Genomic DNA, 19,856 nt, shown 5'->3' with positions numbered 1-19,856 from the left:
TGCAATGCATAATTCAAAGTACGGGTAAATAGCTGCAAAAAAGAAAATTCCTCAATTTTAACAATATTGGGACCAATGGGGGCTTAGAGTGTTCCTTTTAGAAAACGAATAAATACGTATATTGTTGCTATCCTATGCATAAATGTATGAATAGGGCCTAGTTCCATTTTATTACTTGCATTGTGAACTGTTTTTCTCCTGCTCTCCACAATTTCATTAGAAACTGCAAGAAATGTCAAGATCCTGCAAGATCCACAGTATTGTGTGTTTTCAAAAAGACTTGAGATATGGACCAAATATAGAAATATGGACCACATGTAAAATACTTTTTTGTCATCTTTGGAGCTTCACAGTCAGAAATGATTTTCTTAAGATCCACCTGAATATTCTGCAAAAGAACGTCACGTATGGAAGCTTGTTTCCGCCACAGAATAAACATTTTAAAAGATAATTGCGACTTTATATCTCGCAATTCTGACTTTATAACTCGCAATTCTGACTTAATTTCTCAGAATCGTGAGATTAACTCGCAATTGCGAGTAATAAAGTTCAATTCTGAAGAAAAAAATAGTTGCGAGTTTATAGCTACCTCGCAAATCTGACTTTATAATTCGTAATTGTGACTTTATATCATGCAATTGTGAGAAAATAAGTCAGAATTTATGTAAAAAAAGATGTAAATCGCAATTGCAAGATTTTTTTTTAGATTGAAGTCGCAATTACCTTTTTTATTCTGTGGCGGAAACAAGGCTATATAATGGGAGCAGACGCTAAAAGAAATGTCATTTTTGGTTGAACTGTTCCTTTAAGAAAATTGGTCCGCTTTTCCTGTTAGGCTTTTCCATCGATTACTACACCACATCTATTTTTTCTTGCCCTCTCTTTATTCGTGTTTGGACTAAGAGTTGAACACAGACGGATGCAGAACCACATCCCCAGTTCTGTGTGTGTTTCGGTACTCTAGTCTGAGTCACGGACACTTGAACATTATCATTCGTTCACACACACACACACACACACACACACACACACACACACACACACGGGTTGTGCTGGCACGCGGACAGAGAGAGAGAGTGGAAGAGAGCAAACATTTATTAACTGGTGAAAGTTGAAAAATTAGAATATCAGTTTATATATTTCAGTATTTCAAATTAAAAGGTGAAACTAATATAATAGTATACATATAACTTCATACATGCATGATTATACTTTTCAGAGGGCCGACATTACTGTATTTAAAATCTTTTTTTTATCGATTTCATGTAATATTCTAAATTTCTGAGATTTTGAATTTGGGGGTTTCATAAGCTGTCAGCCATAATCATCAAAATTATAACGTTTGCACGATATTCTAATTTTTCGAGTTTCACCTGTATTTCTGAATGAAGCCTGAGGAAGGAAGTGGAGCACAGAAACTATTTAACAATCCCCCGCCATTTTTCAAATCTGATTCACTCATACTGAGTCAACTCTGAGTCACAGGAAACTGTGATCCTCTCAGAACAAATGAACTCGCGCATGTTTATACTAAATCATAGTACACATATGTAAACCAAAGTACAAAGATGTAAATAAACACCTCAAAGCTGCGCCCTAATGTTTCTGCGATTCACGGTCGGTAACTGCTCAGTTTGAACAGCACAAAAGCATCTGTTCTACAACTACAGGTTCAGAACAGTGACGTTCAGCATGATGACGAGCTGCGCGTGACCTCTGAGAACGTATAACTGAAAAGGTTCGAAACTCGATAGCCATTCCGTTTTAGCAGTCCAGAGGCAGAAGAAGCGTAGGCTATATTTTCTTGACCGCATCTTAGCGATTGAATAGTAAAATTACACAAACATTCACCCACACGTATTTAGAAGGCTATATTTAGTTTTTCATAATTTTATGTAGCCTACATCGTTTGCAGTGTGTCGACAGTCGACTGATAGCAGGCACCCCAGTGTTTACTTTAATGTAGCCTAGCCTTAAGGAAAAGTCGTAACACAAGTATGCTAACCGTTTATTTTGTCAAACGTGATTTTAATGCAAATCATCTCCATGACACCTGGATTATAATTGCGAAAGATCAAGGCACACGGCAATAAAGCCGATAAAGGACGCGCAGTAATTTAACTTTCTTTCACTGCGACAAAAGTGGACATATAGCCAGCCTGTTTTTTTGTTTGTTTTTTGTGATCTCTTTGCGCACCAGCATGACTGGTGTTGCCTACATAGGCTACTAGTAATATGGTTCTTTCCATACACTAGTTTTTTTTACTAGTGTTTCCCATTTTTGGCGGAATCCAATTATATCTGTCCCACTACAGTTTCATAAGGGTGACAAAGAAAACGTGCACCGCCGTGGGTCTTCTGGACCAGGACTGAAAGCCTTTGGTCTCTAGCTAAGTTTTGCTGCCATCTTGTGGGTGATCTATATGAATTATGAGAAAGAAAGAGACCCAAGTGATGTGAATAGTTCACTTAAAAATAAAAGTTCAGCATAAGAAAGAAACTCATACAGGTTTGGAAAAATTTGAGGGTGAATAAATGATGACAAGATTTTCATTTTTGGTTGAACTATCCCTTTAAGTGCCATATTAGGCCTAATAGACTAGGCTATTTGTCATCATACATTTAAAAAAAATAAAAATAATGGCTGATTACAATTTTTAATTTTACTTGCTATGCTCACATGTAAGATATTAAATTGTTAATGTGTGTAGAAAAACTGTTATTTACTCTGTCTATTGGGAGACAAACAAAATGTTCCCACAAGAGGGCACTCTGCAACTGGACCAATACTAATGAACCGATTCGAACTGTTTGAAAGGAAATGCAATTAAACACATTGAAATAATCAGTTAATTGTGTTGTGATAGGCAGCTATGTTTTGTATTTTTGCTTTTCGGTGTTTGGCTGTTTCTGTCGTTGCAACATAGCAGTTTCTGTGACACATTTAAGATGTGTGAATCCTTTCAGCTTAAAACCACAAACCGCCACATCACAACCACTCACTCTTAACCGATTAAACTGTATTAGCATAAAACGCTAGGTAGACAAATCAAGATTACGTTTGTAGTTTTACTTAAAATCCTTAGTTATCATTAATCATTTTAATTTGGAGTATAAGTTATTAAATTAGTAGAAATATATTAAAATACATAAACAAATGTCATATTTATGTACTGTCTTATTTAATCGTACTATTTAGATTTTGAGATTTATTGTATTAAATTTATTCTGTCACATAAAGATTTTGAGACTTTATAAACATAAAGTTTAAAATTTTGGTTATATTGCCCATCCCAAAGCAGTTTATTTTGAAAACTTCATATATAATACTTAGACAAAAGAGATAGTATATATTACAAAATACCCGCTCACAGGTTATATTAGGTGTCTTTAATGACTATTTAAATTAAAAAAAAATAGCTTGGTAAAATGTACTTATTGTGTTTTTGTACTGCAAAACACTTGTGCTGCTATTGATGTGATACGGGTAAGGTTAACAAAGTATAGATGTAATTACAGAACTAAATTACAGCTGTAATTACATGCTGGTATTTTTTAAACATAAGTACAATGTTAAATGTATGTGCCAAATGTATGTGTTAAATAGTCAAAGACACAAACAACTCTATTTGATGTTGGATTAAAAAACAAACAGGCAACAGGAGGCCAGTTCTCCTCTGGTTATACAGGGACAATATGATCACGTCCTCCCCTAGTCTAGGGAAAACAGGGAAGGGGGAACAAAAAACACATGGAGAGACTTTGAGGACCTCCAGCCCCAGAATCACAAAACCAAATGTTGATTTTTCAGTTCAAAGTGGCGTGTTTGCCTTTTATTTTTTTTATAAAAACAGATGAAAAGAAAATATTACCTCAGGAGGAGGACCCGAACAAAAGAAAACTAAACACCTCTACCTAAAGGGGAATAAATATTAACTTGACTAAGATTAAAAGGAAAGAAAGAAAAGAAAAAAAAAACAACAAATAACTTCCCCCACTCCCTAACTATAGTGTATATACATATACTGCACAGTTATGTTTTCTGGAGGTGTACAGGAATCTTTATTTTCTATGGCATTGCAGAGAAGTGTACAGTTGCAAAGTTTGTTGTGTTTGTTTCGTTTTTCTGTTTAGAAGATATCTGAGCCTTTAAATCTCTGTAAAAGCCTGTAAAAGCTTTACAAAGCATAAATAGTCTTCACTTTAGATGAGATACGTGATACTATACTAGATACGTATCTAGTATATCTGTAAAACTGCGTTTTTTCATCTTCAAAATATATCTAAATTATGTCATATGCTCTCAATGAAAAATGCAGAACAACTAGTTCATGCGTTCATGACATCAAGGCTAGATTATTGTAATGCTCTACTGGGTGGTTGCCCTGTACGCTTAATAAACAAACTACAGCTAGTTCAAAACGCAGCCGCTAGAGTTCTTACCAGAACCAGGAAGTACGACCATATTAGCCCGGTTCTGTCAACACTGCATTGGCTCCCTATTAAATATTGTATACATTTTAAAATATTGCTGATTACTTACAAAGCACTAAATGGTTTAGCTCCCCAGTACTTGAGCGAGCTCTTAACGCATTATAGTCCTTCACGTCTATTGCGATCTCAAAGTTCTGGCCAGTTGATAATACCTAGAATATCTAAATCGACTGCTGGCGGTAGATCCTTTTCCTATTTAGCACCAAAACTTTGGAACAATCTTCCTAACATTGTCCGGGAAGCAGACACAGTCTGTCAGTTCAAATATAGACTAAAAACACATCTCTTTGACCTAGCATTCACATAACACTCTATAGACTTCTATAATTCAATGTTAGGCTGTATAGTTTAGATCAGCCAGAACCGGGAACACTTCCCATAAATCCTGATGTACTTTGTACATCATAAGAAGGATGGCGTCTACGCTAATATTAGTCTCTCTGTTTATCCCGAGGTTTACCGAGATCTGATGAAGGACCATCACATGGAAACGACAACATCACATCCCTGAAGTGCCAGCCTCATCAACACTGTGAAGGCCTCATGGACACCTCAATAAACTCGTCTCCATAACAGCGTGATGACTCCGACCCATAACCAGATTAGCTGGATAAATATTGTGAAAGTTCTGATCCCATTTGACTTCTGACCTGATTATGCCTGAATAATAATCATACACTGTTCGTTCATTGACCAAAGGAGGACTGGCCGCCTGACTGAGCCTGGGTTCTCCCAAGGTTTTTCTCTCCATTCTGTCACTGATGGAGTTTTGGTTCCTTGCCACTGTCGCCTTTTTTCGCCTTTATTCGCCATTGGCTTTTGGCTTGCTTAGTTGGGCACATTTAACATTTAATTTTTAATTTAACAATACTATTACAACTTTACTTTCCTGTTATCTCTGTAAAGCTGCTTTGAAACAATTTGTATTGTAAAAACGCTATATAAATAAAGGTGACTTGACTTGACTAGATGAGCTCTCAAAAATAGTTAACTGACAACTATTAAATGTTTTATAACTACCTGAATTAATTTAGGAATTACAATACACTGTAAAAAATACTGTAAAATTTACAGCAACTTACTGACAATTTTGGTTGCCAATAAGCCTGTAAATTCACAAGATTACCGTAAATCATCAACTACAATTAAACTGTAAAAATACAGCAAAACAAGAGCAGCTGTGAATTTACAGTTCTTTACTGTAATCTTTATTGTGAATTAAAAACAGTGTAAACTCATTTGAGGAAACCGATTATCTTAAATTGGTCAATTGCCATTTCATATTTATACTGTGATCTTATTTCATTTGAGTCCACTTAAAAAAGAATGTTTCTAAAAACATAACATTAATTTAAATGAGTTAACAAAACATCAGTTTAACTCAATCATCTTGCAGGTAATTGTTAGTTAACAACAGCACACATGCATGAGACGAAGAACTAAACAAAAATATCACTGCCTTTAAATAAAGCAACACACAGCATAACATCAGTGTTTCTCTGCTCATCCTGGACTGAAACACAGTAAATGTCAGTTAAATAAAGCAACACACAGCATAACATCAGTGTTTCTCTGCTCATCCTGGACTGAAACACAGTTACTGTCTGTTAAATAAAGCAACACACAGCATAACATCAGTGTTTCTCTGCTCATCCTGGACTGAAACACAGTAAATGTCAGTTAAATAAAGCACACACAGCATAACATCAGTGTTTCTCTGCTCATCCTGGACTGAAACACAGTTACTGTCTGTTAAATAAAGCAACACAAAGCATAACATCAGTGTTTCTCTGCTCATCCTGGACTGAAACACAGTTACTGTCAGTTAAAGCAACACACAGCATATCATCAGTGTTTCTCTGCTCATCCTGGACTGAAACTCAGGCTCTACTCTTCAGTTTAATGGTGACACTCAAAACTCAACGGAAACACTTCAAATCCCAACAGAACATTAAACACTAACTATTTTAAAGGGGACCTATTATACAAAATTCATTTTGCATGGTGTTTGGACATACATGTGTGATGGCAGTGTCTGTACACAACCACCCTGCAGTGATAAAAATCCACCCACTCCTTTTTTTTAATCCCCATAAATCATAAGCAGTGTCTCCCAACGACCTGTTTTCAGAATGCGGGTTTAGTGACGTCACTAAGCCACAGGCCCTGCCCACGAGTGTTGACAGACACTGCCGTTTTAACATAGAACTGATCGAGTTCAAAGCGACTTGAAAGCAAGGGGGTAATCCATCAGCTGAAACTGAAGCCTCGCGGGAGGCGCCATTGTAGCAGAACTTCGCCTGCTGTTAGTATTCCATTGAGTCCCATTCATTTTGGCGTCACTTTGACAGGGAATAACTTTACATCTGAGGCGCCAAAGACTTAATTTGTCCATTATTTATTTCTAAAGAAACAAAACAATGTATAAAAGGCTCCTTTTACTTTGTATCATTAGTTATGGCCCCGTAAAAGCCGATTTTGTAAAAATAGGCTAACGATTGCATCATAACCACACGACTCTGTGTCGCACTTTAGAGACATTACCGTATAGACAGGAGGAGAAGCTTGCTGGAAATTTTTAACTGTCTATGAGGCAATCGGGGGGACATGGAGGGAGAAGCATATAGATAGAGAGTCCATAAAAGCAATAGCAGGACAAAATATTTCAACGTTTTTGAGGAATTAGGTGATTCAGATTTGACTTGGCACAGCTATTAGAAGATTTACAACTGTCCGACTGTTGTCAAGCTCAGTTTGGGCCTGCGCAGCCGCAGTCGCTCAGCCATCACCAGGCAGAGAGTGCAACAATCGGGCTTCAGTTTTCTCCGTTGATATCAAGGGGGTCGCTGTGTCCATTTCTTTTACTGTCTATGGTTGAGAGCTGTACACATCCGCCATTGCTGCACTGACGAGAATGTCTCCCAAGTGTTATCGGTGTTGTGTAGCTGGATGTATTAATCCACATAGCTCTATTTATTTACTGGAGCGATAGGCCAAACCATAGTTCGAATTCTGGGGGGTATTGGCCCCCCGACCCCCCTAGATGAGACTTGGACCCTCCCAAAAGGGATAAAAATAATAATTTGGAAGGGTACTGAAAACAATGTAATAAAATATAATGTTAGCCTATCCAAAATTGTATGTATTTAAATTCAGTTGTCATGAAACTGCACATGGAACAAGGACAGAGGTGATCCAAACACAGGCTTTATTATGAAGAGAATCCAGAGACAGGTACAGGGAAACAGGCAGAAGTCAAAACCAGGTAAGCAGTCCAGATCAGCAATCATACAATGCAGGGATAAGGCAAACGGGAAGACCAGATACAGGCAGGAAGTCCAGGAACCGTGAAACTAGAAAACACTAAGGAACTAGGAAAACGCTCAGGATGCAGTAAGACACTTACAATACTGACCAAAGCTACAAACGGCCACTCAGGCTTAAGACAGGTGCGCTAAACAAGATAATCAAACACAGGTGCATAAAATAAACCATAATCAGTCCAGGGTCAAACATAATGGAAACAATAAACTAGGAAGAAGTGCCCCACAGAGGCTCAAGCGGGCACTCCAGCCGCAGATCATCACATCAGTATTACCATCACATACCAACAATTCAGGAAATAATCTAATGAAATATGATTTTCAAACCCTCACTCTCCATTGGGCTGTACCATTTTTCTGGTACGTTCAGACTGTTCTTTGCTATAGTTCTTTGATATCACTTTACTAGTTATCAAAACGTACGTACCTGGTGTGTAAGCAAAACATTTAGAGTAAGTGGCTGAATCAACTTTAATCTCTGCTTATAGTTTTGATTGCCATGTATATCATCATGCGTTATGCTCTGTGGTAAATGTTATGAACAGCTCGTCATCTAAACAGTTTTTCAGAACTGTTTTAATTTAGTTGTACATAGTGTTTCTCTCATTTATAGCTAGCTTAAAGTTCACACAACTCCTGAAGCTCTCTGTACCAAGCAAATATTGTCCGTATCTTGGTGAAACTAAGCCAAGAATGGTTGCATTAATGCAAGCAGTTGTTTATTATCTGACGGACAAGGTTGTCGGATGGAAACGTGCTCAAATGTGTGTGTTTGAACTGCTGCAGAAGCTTTCGCAGAATTTCGCATATAGATTAGTGGTTCTCGTGTGTAAGCCTATATAAAATGGAGAGTGACGTCACAAGTCGAAATAGCTGTACCCCCCGAAGCTCACGGTATAATTCGAACACTGGGCCTAACATTATTGTTCATGGCAGTAATGAAAGTGAGAGCGCGCACTTTATTACAGGTCATAGGAGTTGTTTTACGGATATACAGTTTACCAGTTTATTAAGCACCCCCTGAAAAGGTGTGTATATATATTGTTTACTGTTAGTTGTAACAGTGATTTTTTGTACTTCTGTGATGTTGATGATAATGAAAGGGAGTTTAAAGATAAGACTTAAATGCGGACTTCTTATACAGTGTTTATTCAGCTCTTACAGTGATTTTCTGGAGTAAAATTGACGCTTCATCTTTTGTGTGATGTACAATAAACTTAATTGAACTCATCAGTATATTTTTGGCCATCATTCAGACACGGTCCGCTACAACAGGCTTGTTCTAATAGTTGATAAAAGCAAGATGGAAATTAAGTTATAACCGTAATTAAACTAGACTATACCTGTTCTGTCTACATACAGCATATTATCTGGTTCTTTGGGCATTATTGTCCGACTCTGGGTCTAAATGAACACGGCTACTGAGAGTTTATGTTTTGATGTTATCATTCCGTGAGATGAGATTGTCCTGACACGTCCTGCGAGCTCGTGAGGCTCCGCCCTCTGTGCTGCAGCAACAGCTCATTGGACTACTTTTGTTCTTCCTGTCATTCTTATAGAGGCTATGCTGTCAGTACCAGAAAGAGAAATGATTAGTTTGTCTGGTTTGGGATTGGCCGGGTCCGAGTCTTTCGTTCTTCCTGTCAGTCCCATATAGGCTATGCTGTCAGTACCGGAAAGAGAAATGATTAGTTGGTCTGGTTCGGGATAGGACGGGTCCCGAGTCTTTCATTCTTCCTGTCAGTCCCATATAGGCTATGCTGTCAGTACCGGAAAGATAAATGATTAGTTCATTTTCTTTGAGTCTGGAGTTCGGGTTTTAAATCCTTCGTTCTGTTGTCCCGTGACTTGTAAACGTATTGAATAGCCTACTAATTCACAACCTTTTTACAAACAAGCACGTAGTTAATGTATAATATAATAGTAGTTCATTAATGTATAATAATAAAACACATCACAGATGCACAAGAAACATTTAGAAAAGAGACGGACAGGGACAATAGGCTAATGAGATGGTACTTTTATTTTTCAGATAATGTTTATTGCACATATTTTGTATTTTAATTCCTAAATATAAAACAATATACATTCAGACGCAGTCAATACGAATCTAATGTTGTATTTGATGCGAGATACCAGCGGTCACAAAAGAACGAAGGATTTAAAACCCGAACTCGAGACTCGAAAGATGAACTAATCATTTCTCTTTCCGGTACTGACAGCATAGCCTCTATGGACTGACAGGAAGAACGAAAGACTCGGACCCGTCCGAACCTGAACTTGAGATTCGAAAGATTAACTAATCATTTCTCTTTCCGGCCCTGCTGTATCACACACGGCACGGTCGGCCCAGGAGACAGATCAGAGTCAGACACTGACGAGTCGACAACTAACGTCTCTAAGACACGAGAGGAAAACTAACCTGATAAATATGAATTTTCAAAGGAAAGAACGTCTCGGATCAGGAGGTGAGGTGAACCAACAGAATCAGACTGCAATAGCCTGAACTTAAGACCCAACAACTAATCAAAATAAAACATTTCGGTTTCTTATAATTTGGCTTTGGCTGCATTACACTATAGTTTATTTTTATTCTTTTTACAAATGTAATCAACATTTTCGTAAGTACTAGATGTGTTGGGATATTTAACATGCCATTTTAATTATATTATGCTGAAATAAACGACATGAAACGAAAAAAGATTCATTCATTTTGCTGAACGAGACTCGAAGATCCGAGTCAGTAAAATGATCCAAACTTCCCACTACTAACGAAAACTGACACCCTGTGGTAAAATAATAAATTATTTTTAACAGCCGCAGCTTTCTCAGATCGGCTTGTTTTGCATTAACACTTCATTTTCCGATGTGTTTGGAAAATTCTGCAAACAGTAAACATCAGAATATCCCTTCTCCTGTCAATAAAAACTTCCACATTTTTTAATTTTATTGCGGACACTCATTTTAGATTTGTTCAGTTAGTTTGTTCAACTCATTGACCACATGTTGAGTGCTCACGGAAGAGCTGAGTTTTCAGTTGTCTTTTGAATTTTGTCAGGGATTCTTCATTCCACCAGCATTTAACCGTGAATGAGAATGTTCTGGAGAGGGATTTTGTGGCTCTCTGAGATGGTACCACGAGCCGTCGCTCATTGACCAATCGTAAGCTTCTGGTAGGGGTGTAGACTCGTAGGAGCAAGTGAAAGTAGGAGGGAGCTGAGCCTGTGGTCGATCTGTAAGCAAGCGTCAATGCCTTGAACTTGATGCGAGCAGCGAGTGGTAGCTAGTGCAGAGAGATGAGGAGAGGAGTGACGTGGGCCCTTTTGGGCTCATTGAAGACAAGATGGGCTGCTGCATTTTGGATTAATTGTAGAGGTTTAGGTCAAGGATGGTGATGGCGCAGAGGATAAGACACATGCCTTTGGTGTGAGAGACCCGGGTTCGAATCCACTGTGAGACACCAATGTGTCCCTGTGCAAGACACTTAACCCCTAGTTGCTCCAGAGGTGTGCGACCTCTGAAATATAGAAATTGTAAGTCGCTTTGGATAAAAGCGTCAGCTAAATGAATAAATGTAAATGTTTAGTTGCACATGATGGAAGTCCAGCCAGAAGAGCATTGCAGTAATCAAGCCTAGAAATAATCAGGGCCTGGACGAAAAGTTGTGTTGCATGCTTAGTTAGGAAAGGCCTGATTTTCCTAATGTTGTGCATTGCAAACCTGCATGATCTAGCTGTCTTTGTAATGTGGTCTGTGAAGGTCAGCTGGTCATCAATCATTACTCCAAGATTTCTGACCGACCTTGATGGGGTGATTGAGGATGAATCTAGCTGGATAGTGAAGTCGTGCTGTAGAGACGGATTGGCAGGGAGGACGAGAAGCTCAGTCTTTGCCAGGTTGAGCAGCAGGTGATGTTCTTTTATCCATGCCGAGATGTCCGCCAGTGAGCATTAAGATACGTGCAGCTACTGTGGGATCATCTGGTTAAAATGAGAGGTAGAGCTGGGTGTCATCAGCATAGCAATGGTAAGAGAAACCATGTGCCTGTATGATGGGTCCCAGTGATGTGGTGTAGATTAGTGATGGGATTTATGACTCTTTGAGGGGATCCGGATCTTGGCGATCCGTTCCTTTCAAAGAGCCGTTCAAAAGAACGGCTCATTTGGCTCTTTTTAAATATTTAGTCAGTTTTAAGAAGCCAGTTTGGGGGCATCTCAGTTTATCCTGGAAATAATCGCTGGGAGGAATGATGAGGTGAGATTTGTAGTCAAATAATTAAAACTCAGATATCACACACCAATATCTGAGTTTGAATTATTCTGAAATATTGATTATTACCTCATTTGTCATGTGTGGACTATATTCCATAGGGTTGCACAACATCCCTCTGCTTAGAAAGTGACATCACTATTTTGGATTTTCCTTTAGTACAAAGTTTGTGTATGTGTAAAGCTATGTTGACTTATGTTATTCATACAATACCTACTCACAAATAAACATCAAAAACAAAGCCAGCTGCAATGAATTTCTGTGCAAAACAGCTTTTACTACAAACATAAACACTTCCACACAAGAACATTGTTATCACACAAGAACATTTTGATAAAAAACAAAAAAATATTTAAAGTTGCAAATATATACTGTAGATACAATAACATGAATATGAACATGAACACAAAATGCAATGTAAATAAATACAAAGCAATTCCTTACTTTATGGCTTTTTTGCCTCTCTTTCTTGTCCTTGCGCAAATTTGCATTAACGAAGACAAGAGCTCTGACCTTTTTGGGCTTAAGGCGGCTTCTCTCTGAGATTATCTGTCCAGTTTTCGAGAATATGCTCTCAGAGGGAACTGATGTCGCCACAACACAAAGCTTCTTGGCCATCAGCTTGATAAGCCTGGGGTAAACAGGGGATCGACCCTCCCACCACTTGAGGGGATCCTCATGTGCTGGAAGAAGAGGCTCCTCCAGGTAGGCTCGCACCTCCATGACAGCATCGGTGGTTGGATTCCTGGCTTCCACTGTTCCAGCTGCCTGCTCATAGGGGTGGGAGATATAACTATGGGAGATACAATTTTTCTGTGATTAGATTAGATTAAATTAGATTCAACTTTTGTCATTACACAGTGTAAGAGAACAGAGTAATGAAATGCAGTTTAGCATTTAATTAGAAGTGACAATAGTAGATCTGCATATATACAGTATGTGCAGTATGTACAGATTAAATGCAGAGATTTATAGCTAGTGGAAGTTTTAGACTGAGATATCAAACTGATTTCATTCTAGAGATTTTTAGAGAAAAAAACGTGAATTATTGTTGCCACCCTTACTTCCTCATGGAAATAGCTCCAAACTATTGATCCAGCATCACTGCCTGCTCCTTCCGGTGCTTCCACAGCTGGTTGCTGTTGGATGGGTGTGCCACTGCTAATTCTTGCTGCTGCAGTTGACAGCCTTTGAAACGTCTCATCTGCTGTTCTGCCATCAGGGAAGGCCATCCTCTTAAAACGCGCGTCAAGTGCAGCAGTCTCTGCTAGTATGTGGTTGGCATGAATCTTGTGGAATCGCGATGACATACTCGCACACAGACTGTCGATCACACCTTGCGCTGCCGCTGTTGTAGTTTTTCGCCGGAAATCAGCGGTGGCTCTTTGAAGTCCCCTGGCGAGCACTATGACCTTCGAGGCTGTCAAGTAGCTGGTGAAAAAACCCCAAAAAACTTGAATGTAACAATTTTAAAGCTGAAACAATGATAAATATTACAATGTATTAAACAGATATCTATTGTGGTATCAAATATCCATATTTTTTATCAGGAAATTGGCATGCAGGCTACAGAAATCTACTGACAATGATATATACTCCACTGTATTACACAGATATAATAGATATAATTCTAATATAGTACAAAATATTCATAATTTACTATCAGGTACTATGCATGCATGCTAAAGAAATATACTGCTGTGAAACTGAGCTACATACATTTCTGCACTGAGTTCCACAGTGACTTCCTCAAATTGTTGCAAGATTGTGCACATTTCTTGCACTGTGGTCCATTCCTCCTGGGACAGGTGGCGGACAGGTGCATTGGTGATGGCCAGGGTGGAAATTATGGCATTTTTACTGGCAATAAAGCTTTCAACATGTAGTAGGTGGAGGTAGGGGGCCACACGGAAATCCTCGATAAAATGACAGGTTACTGACATATATGATACTGTCGTTCTTGAAGTCCAACAGTCTGTGGTTAAACAGACAGCTGGTACTTTTGACACCCTTCTCTTCAAAGATGCTGTCTCCGTGTCATACATATCCGTGACCTTGTGGGCTAGTGCCTTCCTACTTGGAGGAATGTAGGAGGGGTTGAGCGCCTGTGAATATTTTCTTAATCCTGTGTCCTCCACTATTGAGAAAGGCTGGAAGTCAGTGGCTATCATCTTTGCCAGCTCTTCATCTATCTTCTCTTGTCTTAATGGGGTCAATACAGGAGGTAAATATTGACTGATGGATGTCTGCCTATTTTTTGGTCGTGCCTGGCCAGGCGATGTGGTGGGCCCAGAGGGGTCAGAGGCTGCTGTGGCTGCAGTTGCACTAGATGTGCAGGCAGAGGAGGCAATGGACACATCAGTGTCACTGTTGTTCGTCTGAGTCTGGCTCTGCTCTCAAACCTGTGAGCTGCAGTGTTGAGTCTTCAAATGCCTGTGTAAATTATTTGTTGACCCAGACTTAAATCAAATTACTTTTGGGCAAATGCTGCATTTAGCCTTACTGTTTTCTTCGTGAGAAAAGTGCACCCTTGTCCTCTGGCTCATTTTCAGACGTGTCACGTGCGTGTCCTCTTCCTTCGAACGACCCGCTATCCGCTATGACGTTGGCACTGAGACACTCGCACGTGTGTTGTGTTTTTAAAAAAAAAATGTAACTGGAGTAACATGTGACGGCAGCGTGCACAAGTCATTGGCTCCGCTCCTACCCAATGACAGAGGCAGGCACGTAGGTTTTTTTTCCACTGGAGTACTCACGTAAAGGATGCGTGCGCGTGCACAACTACTATCATCATGCTGTTAGGCAGTAGCAGCCCTGCGCTTGGTGCGCCCCTTCCCCTATAACTGAGGAGCTAATTTGTGTGCATCTGTGTGAAACACGCATAGGAAAAAAAGAACGACAGAAAGAACGACTCCCCTCCAGCTGCGACTCGGCTCCCATCGTTCATGTTTATGAGCCGTTCAAAAGAATCGGTTTGTTAGCGAACGTCACAACTCTAACGTAGATGGAGAAGAGGAGGGGTCCAAGAACTGAACCCTGAGGAACCCCTGTGGTCAGTTGATGTGCTTTGGATACCTCGCCACTCCATGCGACCCTGAAGAACCGACCTGTGAGATACGACTCAAACCAGTGGAGGGAAGTTCCAGTGATGAGAGGGTGGCCAGAAGGATCTGATGATTCACAGTGTCGAGAGCAGCAGACAGATCCAGCAGAATGAGAACTGAAGATTTGGAAGCAGCTTTTGCGATCTGCAGGGCTTCTGTGACCGACAGTAGTGCAGTCTCGGTTGAATGTCCTTTCTTGAAGCCAGATTGATTTACATCTAGCTGGTTGTTCAGAGACAGGAAAGATGATACTTGGTTGAAAGCAACTCGTTCAAGTGTTTTTGCAATACATGGTAGGAGAGAGACAGGTCTGTAATTCTCTAAAAGTGATGTGTTTAATGATGGTTTCTTTAGCAGTGGAGTTACCCGAGCCTGCTTGAATGCTGTAGGAAAAATGCCAGTGTGGAGGAATGCATGATGTGTGTGAGTGCTGGTAGAAGTGTGGGAGAGATGGCTTGTAGAAAGTGTGAGGGGATGGGGTCTAGAGGGCAGGTGGTAGGAGGACTGGAGAAGAGAAGTTTAGATACTTCTAGAAAAGGAAGAGAGTAGAGATTGATACATACTCAGGTCAGATGAGTCTTTTGATTTGCACCATTTCCTCTCCATTGCCCTGAGTTTGGTCCGGTGTTCACGAAGAACCTCAGATAACCAGGGGTTAGAAAGAGTAGCGCGTGCTGGCCTGTAGGAGAGAGGGCAGATATTGTCTAAAGAAGAGGTTAAAGTTGAGCATAAAGTATCCATTGCGGTATTCACATCAAGTGATGATAATTGTGAGGGTGAGGGAAGAGAAGATGACACAGCAGAGGAAAGATGGGAATGAGAAAGTGAGTGGAGGTTTCATCTGAAAGTAACAGGTAGGGGGGTTGGTGGTGCATGGGTAGGGAGTTGTAGATTGAAAGTAATGAGGAAATGATCTGAAACCTGCAGAGGTTTCACCAAAATGTTGTCTGTGATGCACTTGCGTGTGTAAACCAGGTCCAGTTGGTTGCCTGATTTGTGAGTACCTGTGGTGATGAGCCGTTTGAGATCGAATTAGGCTAGGAGAGAGATGAAGTCTGTTGCATACGGCTTCTCTAGATGAATGTTAAAATCATCAAAGACTACAAGGACTGTTAGCCATGGTCTGTGACTGGCAGTTGCATGCGGACCTTGGGAGGAAGTTAAAGTTCCCAGAGCACATAGCAAGGGCGTCACTGAGGCCAGATCTGGTCTTAACATCTGAGTCAACAAAGTAAGTTGTGTTAGTGGAGCTTATGGTCCCCTGGGAGGACAGGATGGAGGAGGCTTTCGTTAGGAAGAAGGCCAAATATCTTGAGCTGGTTGAGGCATGCAGAGGGAGAGGATGGAGGATGGCCCGCTGTGAGCCAATAGAAGTGGGCTGCAGGGGCTTTCTAAGTCAATCTGTGCATCGGGCATTCGGGCTCCTTGGCATCAGAGGGTTGCGTGACAGAAGAGCCAGTAAAAACATCAGTGAGGCCGCCGAAAAAGCCTCAAGGTGGTTATGGATTAAAAGGGGAGAAGCATGGAGTAGCGCGCTGGTTGGACACAAACCGGGACTGATCAACCCCGGTTGGGTCGCCCAGGTGAGGGTGTCTGAAGATCAAAGACCCGAAACACCCTGTGACCCTGGGTCCTTCACTGAAGATGTGTCCAAGCTGCACCTTTAAGGTGTTTCAAAATCTCAAAATCCAAGTGGGGTGCCATCCTCAGGGAAAGAGGACAGCAGCACATCCAACTCTTCTACAAAGCTTCCCAGTTGACCTGGGGGGCAATAAATAACTACAATATGGATGTTAATGGGAGTTGTAAGTGTAATAGCATGATATTCAAAGAAGTTGTTATTGCATAGAGGAGAGAGAGTTTAGTATTTCCAATTGTTAGAAATGAGAACACCAGTACCCCCACGCCTCCCAGCCTGTTAGAGGGAGCAGCAGGGGTTGCATAGTCTGGACGGATCCAGGTCTCAGTCAAACCCAATATATTAAGAGTAGAATGAGATGCAAAGACTGGAATGAAGTCAGCTTTATTGACTGCTGATTGACAATTCCATAGACCCACAGAAAGAGATAGGTGTGTGTGAGGATGAGAGAATGGGATGCAAATAAGCAGTATTGCGTTGCCTTCTGTGCGTGATGAGAGAGCGTTGTCGAGAGACAACAGGAATGGTTTGAAAGCACATGTTGAGTAAGGGAAATAAGATAAAAGTGGGAAAGGAAAGGGGAGAAGAAGATAATTAAGTGCCTTACAGGTGTCCTTGCTCGGTGGAGTCGCGCAGGTAGAGTCGCAGGTCTTTACCTGAGTCGGTCTGATAATTTGAGTAATGAGAGACTTATAAGCATCTTTTGTAGGCTGGAACAAGATTTTGGGGAAGTAATTATACCATGGGTGAGTAAAGTCTGTAGGTTTTAGTAAAATGCAATAACGTTAACTAGCATCTTCGGGAAAAGGTCAGAATGACCCAGACACGACCTGAGGATTAAATAAATAAATGGAATGGAATCACATAAAAACATAACAGGCCTTACAACACCATGCAATTACATGTGATATGAACATTTACATTTACATTACAATTATATTCCATTCACAAGATACAATAAATATAAAATATCAGCTTTCTGATGTTCTGTATCAGCTTTATATTCAAATCAAGAAACACAAAGGCTCAGTTAAGTCCATTTTAAATCAACCTCCCTTAAAAATACAATACACTTGTATAAATACAAAAAAAAAAAAATGTCAAGGTAGTCTACATATGGCATTTAATTTGAAGGCATAACAATTACATGTCTGAACAAACTCGAAATTAGAACTAAAATTTTGCAACCATAAAGAATTTGGGGGACATTCACAAGAAACGTCTCGGTTACTGTTCTAACCCTCGTTCTCTGAAGGAGGTTACAGAGATATTACGTCGAAAGAGTGTCGTTGTGAGATCTCACTCAGGAGTACAAGCTGGGGCGAGATTTGCATGGCAAGCCACTCCCCCAGATATACAGGTATATAAGTTTGCCGGCAGATTTCAGAGAAGAGCAATACAGGATGGACTACAAATTCCACATTCCAAAGGATCCTAATGCTAGGTATGTGGTTATTTATTTATTTTCAAAAATTTGAATTTGTTCCCTTTCGAGGGAACTCGAACTGCGTTGAATGACAGTTTGGGGGAATGCCCCTCAGCGTAGCGTCTCTGAAGCATGAATGAAACTAAACCAATCCTGATTGGTGTTGTGTCATGACGTAATGTGTGACGGCATAAGCGGAAGCTACAAAAGGACGCCGGCACAAAACAGTGTTAGCTTTCGGTTCTTCAGCAAAGCGCTTTTTTAATGAGGATGATCAGGCTCGCGAGCCCCGTGGTGCGGGACCCGCCGTCTGCTGAGGCGGCGCGGCAACGCTCTTCATAGGGATCACAAATGGATCTGACAGGGGATCTCGAGACTGCTGAGGCACATTCTCGGGATTCCTCTTGCAGTTCTGATGTTCTCCCACCTCGCGCGGAAGCCCGCCCCGCAGCTTCACCTTCTCGCCTGTTTGGAGACGCCGTAAATACAGTCGTTGACAGCTTTCAGGAGGTAAAAAAGCAATCTGCAGCCTTCAAGCAGTACCTCCCTCGCCGCTCCAAATCCAAGAAGCCTGCCCCCAGTGGGCAGCTGCAGCCAGCCACCAGCTCCTCCGCCTACAGACAGGTGCAGAAGGAGAGCGTTGCGTCTAGAGCCCCTCCTCAAGAAGCCTGGGGGGGATAGATGACGCTCTCAGGCGAAGCCTCAGCAGCAGCAGGGTGACCTGAGGGCCGTCCTGCAGGCTAAAAAGGCTTCGTCCAAGAGGTCCTAGCCAGCCTAGGTCCTCTGCGGGCAGCCCCACCTGTGGAGGAGCGATCGATCGGTTTCCAGCGAATGCGCGCTGCACTGTCCGCCCCACAGGCTTGCGGCCAGGCAGCAATCGCGTCCGCCCATCGAGATTCGTTTTCGGTCGAACCCTGCCGGAGATCCGCTTCAGATCGAGAACGAATCCCGATTGATACCCGAAGCCAGGCTCGAAAGCAGTCGCTACTTTATAGTTCCCATAAAGGATGGGGGGTTGCGTCCAATAATAGATCTCAGACACTTGAATCGCTCTCACTTGCAGCTCTAGTACCACTGAGGCTCCAGGGCACCAGGGTGCTCAATTATATCGACGACTGGCTGATTCTGGCTCAGAATCAAAAGAGCTGGCGGTTCGGCATCGAGATGTCGTCCTCGCCCACATTCAAAGCCTGGAGTTGAGACTCAACACGAAAAAGAGCGCGTTGACACCAGCCCAGAGAACCATGTTCCTAGGAGTGGTGTGGGACTTGGTCACGATGCGGGCACGGTTGTCTCCTGCATGAATCGAGTCCATTCTGGCCACAGTGTCCAGGATAAAGCTAGGCCAAGCCATTACTGTGAAACATTTTCAAAGAGTGTTAGGGCTCATGGCAGCAGCATCCAACATTATTCCATTTGGCCTGCTGCACATGAGGACCCTCCAGTGGTGGTTGAAAACCAAGGGGTTCTCCCCGAGGGGGAACCCGTTCCCCATGATCAGGGTTACGCGCAGATGCCTTCGTTCCCTATCTATGTGGAAAAAAGATGGAGACTCCACTCTGAGGTGGTGGAGTCAATATCTCAGAGGTTCGGCCCAGTGG

This window comes from Siphateles boraxobius, unplaced genomic scaffold (assembly GCF_051911475.1).
Source record: "Siphateles boraxobius isolate OS27281-9 unplaced genomic scaffold, OSU_SipBor_1 76, whole genome shotgun sequence".
Taxonomy (NCBI): domain Eukaryota; kingdom Metazoa; phylum Chordata; class Actinopteri; order Cypriniformes; family Leuciscidae; genus Siphateles; species Siphateles boraxobius.
The sequence above is the reverse complement of the archived record's forward strand: the minus strand, read 5'-3'. Positions refer to the sequence as shown.